We start from the raw sequence: 4,928 nt of genomic DNA on the forward strand, positions 1-4,928 counted from the left end.
AAAAAAAAGGATTATACTGAAATACAATAACTGAAATGTCATTGAGAACTCTCTATTTTAAGTGTTTGCCTTCATGGGGTGAGACTGTCTTTAGTTGAATACCAGGCCCTCTCAAAAGAAAATAAGAAGATAAGTATATCCCCAGAGACTAGTCATACAATTTTAATGAATCAGTTACAAAGAATTTTGAAATATATCCTTTGTTTGAAAAAAAAAAAGATCAATATTCTTTATGAAAAAAAACAAAAGTGGTTGTTTCTAAGAGGCATTTTTTATTTCAGATTTTTTTATTTATTCAAATTTATTTAACAGGAGTGACTGAAATAAAAAAATGTAATTGAGTCTCATCATCATGGAAATGGCTTTAAGAGAAAACTGATCAGATGGATATTACTGCTTCCCATTTTGAACCAGTAAAGAGTTGCCACTGATAAATAGCCAATAGTCTGTCAAAAACACTCTAGGTATAGGAGCGCCTGGGTGCCTCAGTGGGTTAAGCCTCTGCCTTCCACTCAGGTCATGATCCCAGGGTCCTGGGATCAAGTCCCGCATCGGGCTCTCTGCTCCACGGGGAGCCTACTTCCCCCTCTCTCCCTGCCTGCCTCTCTGCCTACTTGTGATCTCTCTGTCAAATAAATAAATAAAATATTCAAAAAAAAAAAATACTCAGGTATGTTATATAATACAAGTCTGTTCACAGGGGAAAAGAAATAGGAATTAACTTACCTGAACAAGTTGATTTCATCACAACAGAAGCACAAAAGAACCACCCATGCCTCTGGGGACATTGATTGCACCATGCACCCTTGAAAAAAGCTTTGGCTCCTTCATCTCGAACAATCTTCCTCCAGCAGTCAAGTGTGCCTGTGTCCATGATGTCAGTTCCTTTTCTCTTGGACTACATCATCATACGGACACGAGCAGTGTCAGATGGATAGGAAGTCAACGCAGCAACTGCTGTGGTAGATTGTGCGACCATCCACCTGATGAAGATGTGAGTATTCTTGAGAACATTCCCTTTGCAGTGTCATAGATTCCAAAGCAGGCAACTGGGTAGATGCTAATATTTTACACAGACACATTAAAGCCTGGTATAGGCCCTTCACCTTTGAGGATCTTAACCAGGCAGTCACCAAGGCCTCTGAATCTCCTTTCAGCTCCAGCTCTGCCCACACCAGCTGCTAGATGGGTATGGGCAAAATCAAGAGGATACACAAAAGCACAAGAATGTGGCCCCAATGGCACCATGTAGTGCCAGATTCTCTGTAAAGTAGTGCCAAAACTGGGTTCTCTTATCCACACAACCCAGAAAGGGGTTGTATTTGTCCTTGAACGCAAAGTTTAGAGCCTGGGTGGGCAGGTATCTGATTACACACCAGAAGGACAAGACTCCCTGCTCTTTGGGGATATGAACCATACGGTCTATAATGCTCTCCCTACTGCTTATCCATGGTGATTTTTCTCTGGCTTGCTGCACTTGCAGCAGCAGCTTGACCCACTTGATGGGTACTACCAAGGTCTTGGAGATGGCCATGGCCACTCCACCTGTGAGGCAGTCCTATGGCAAATGAAGGACACAGCACCATCTATCATGTTGAAAGGAAAGAGGAGGTGGGAGACTGGGGCTGCGGGAGGAACTGGCTGGGACTTTAGGAAGTATATATATTTTTTATTGATTTTTTTAAAGATTTTTATTTATTTATTTGACAGACAGACATCACAAGTAGGCAGAGAGGCAGGAGGAAGCAGGCTCCCTGCTGAGCAGAGAGCCTGATGTGGGGCTCGATCCCAGGACCCTGGGATCATGACCTGAGCTGAAGGCAGAGGCTTTAACCCACTGAGCCACCCAAGTGCCCCTAGAAAGTATATTTTAATATTTAAGGAGTCATTGTCAACTCCACAAAGCAAATTAATATGCTTCGTTAGCTTACACTTTTTTTTTTAGCTTACACTTTTTTATAAAAAGCTTTTAGAAGCATTATTGTCAAATATTGACCTAAAACAAACTGCACATATTCAAAACTCTAGAAGTCTTTTTTAAGATTCTTTTTGATTATCTTTATAGACAGTCATATCTTTTGTTTTACTTCTCTTTTTCTGTTTTTGGTAATATTCTGTTTACTTGACAGAGAGAGCACAAACAAGGGGAGCAGCAGGCGGAGGGCGAGGGAGAAACAGACTCTGCTGAGCAGGAAGCCTGATGCTGAGCTTCTGGCTCCTGCGGGCTCGGTCCCAGAACCCTGAGATCATGCCCTGAGCCAAAGGCAGGCGCTAACCTGACTGAGCCATGCAGGCACCCCACCTCTCCTCTTCTTTTAATCTATATGCCTTTTTATTTTCCTTTTTCTTTTTGCCTTATTGCAAATCTTTCTCACTAGCTCATCAACATAATGTTGAATATGAGTAGGGAAAGGAGACATCCTTGCATTTCTGATCTTAGGCAGAAAGTAGTCTCATGTCAAATATGATGTGAGCTGTAGGATTTGTTGATGTTCTTTATTGGATTAAGTAAGTATCCTTAGATACTTAGAAAAAATTCTAGTTTGTTTTTATCAGGAACAGATAACTGGTTTTGCTAAATGCTTTTTCCTTTATCTGTTGATAAAAAACTTTTTTTTTCTTATTTAGTTATTCTGTTAACATGGTAAAATACATTTTTTTTTTTTAAAGTATTGAGAAAGCCTTGCATCCCTGGGATGAGCCTCACTTGGCTGTGATGTGGGGCTGGGTTTGTTGTTTGGGGTATCCTCAGTGGGTCAAACACTACAAATAACTCTATCTTTTGTTTGTCTTTCCACTTAGTTTTGAGTTTGCACTTCTCCCTAGAAAAAGCCCATGCCTTGCAGTTATTCCAGGCATCATCCACTATTAGTTTTACTAGATGCATGTTAGCTTGTTGGTAGGCAGTTGAATGCGGTGTTTGATGCTCTGGTAAGCCTCAGTCTTAAGCAGACACTATGGGCCTTGATCCCATCTATGTGCCCTTTGTAAGTAGATTGTCTCTTCTCCAGATGTAAACCTAGGGCTAGCACATTCCCTAGAGCTCCTTCTCCAAGTAAGAGTTTTTTTTGTTTTGTTTTGTTTTGTTTTAAGATTTTATTTGTTTATTTATTTGACAGACAGAGATCACAAGTAGGCAGAGAGGCAGGCAGAGAGAGAGGGGGGAAGCAGGCTCCCTGCTAAGCAGGGAGCCCGATGCGGGACTCGATCCCAGGACCTTGGGATCATGACCTGAGCCGAAGGCAGAGGCTTAACCCACTGAGCCACCCAGGCGCCCCCCCCTTTTTTTTTAAATTCCTTGTTTCCCTCCTTAACTGCAGTGCTTTTCCACTAGTACCAATAGTTTACAGTTTTGAGGCCCTAATTCATACCTACAGATTAAGGATTTTGTTCCTTAGATGAGATGGGGGGCATGTTTGAGATTGGAATGGGTGGCAGCCACCAATTTCCACCTTGAGATGCAATGAATTTCCCCCTCTGCACTTGGTCTACAAATTGGCTATCTTTTTACCTGCAAAATCCCTTGCAGGAAAAAAAAAAAAAAAAAGAAAAAAAATCTTTTATTTCATGAAGGAGATAGAGGGATGGGTCTGGGTGGAGTTTTGACAGTGGTTATCATTCTGCAACCCCAGAAAGAACTATGAAGGAGGTTTTCTTGGTTTTTTGTTTTTTTGCATTATTCAGATTTCTCCCTGACATTCCCTGATGGTGTTCCTAGAGAAAACACTCTGCAGAAGGGACACAGCTATCCTATGTCTGTGGCCCTCAAGGACTTTATAGTCTCACACTTAACCTACTCAGGCTATTGCAACTAATTAAAAATGTCTACCTTAATACTTTCACTGACTTATATGGCATTTGGTGGCATCTAATCCAGGTAAACAAATGGCTGTGTCCTGTTTCTCCCTGCCTGAGCTTCTTTTTCTCCAGATATTGGGTGAGTCCTTTTCTTTCTCACTCTAGTTCTCTCTTGAGTTAAAAAAAAAAATCTCATTTGCAATCTGTTCAACTTTTTTCTCTTGTTGTAAGGGTGACAATGCCATGCTAGGTCTCTGTATGTCTGAGCTAAACCCACAAGTCTGTGTAATGAAATTTGGTTACTAAATTTACAAATGATGTTTTTCTGAGATACCTAATTTACTGTCTGCATTCATATACTGTCCAAAGAGGTTGAAGTAATAGAGAATAAAATTTTTGTGGGTTTTTTTTTTTTCCATTTTATTCCTAGACCTTAGAAAAGTGGCTAGGAAAATCCAACAAACATTTACTGAATAAATGCCTTATGAATAAATTAAGATAAATATATCTTGATTTTGTTATTTAGAAAGTTATTTCTCACTTGCCTGCATACCAAATTTACCTAAATAGGCAAATATATTGTCACTATTGTTGGCAGTATATTGTTATTCCCTAACATACCATGATCAATTACCAATTACCTTCCTTTTCCATTTTGAAAAAGCACCCGTGAGTTCAATGCAATAGTGGTATAAGTGTTAAAATTATGTTATTTTCTTAACTATAACACTTGAGTTACATATTTAACCCAATTTAATTTAAAATAAATTGCATCAGCAAGCAACAGAAAATACCACGGCATTATTTTTCTACTTTGATATCCTGACCTTATCTTGGATCTGGAGTCTTATGGAGATGGTTTGAGTACAGACTCCATACACAATTTGTAATCTGAACGTCTTGCTAAAGTGCACAAATTTGGAAATTAACAGAAAATTTGATGAGCCAGTAGAATAGTCCTTCACTATCCCTCTGTAGTTGAAAGTTAAGTAGAAATAATCCTTCTCCAGCTCACATGAATGCTTCCTTTAGATTTACTCCTGTTATTTGAAAAGTAAGCTCAATCGCATTACATAATTTCTGAGGTGAATATATAAAAAATAGTAAAAAATAAGCTGGTTTGTCCAGTA

General features: G+C 39.4%; 1 pseudogene across 1 annotated transcript; it reads right to left on the minus strand.

Annotated features, from left to right (window-relative positions):
- Positions 1-744: 744 nt before the first annotated feature.
- Positions 745-2,887, minus strand: LOC308341662 (ADP/ATP translocase 2-like; annotated as a pseudogene). Its single transcript has 2 exons — positions 2,840-2,887; positions 745-1,558 (listed from the first exon to the last, which is right to left on the minus strand). The product of its transcript is annotated as an ADP/ATP translocase 2-like (transcript).
- Positions 2,888-4,928: the final 2,041 nt, after the last annotated feature.

This window comes from Martes martes, assembly GCF_963455335.1.
Source record: "Martes martes genome assembly, chromosome: 4".
NCBI classification, from domain to species: Eukaryota; Metazoa; Chordata; class Mammalia; order Carnivora; family Mustelidae; genus Martes; species Martes martes.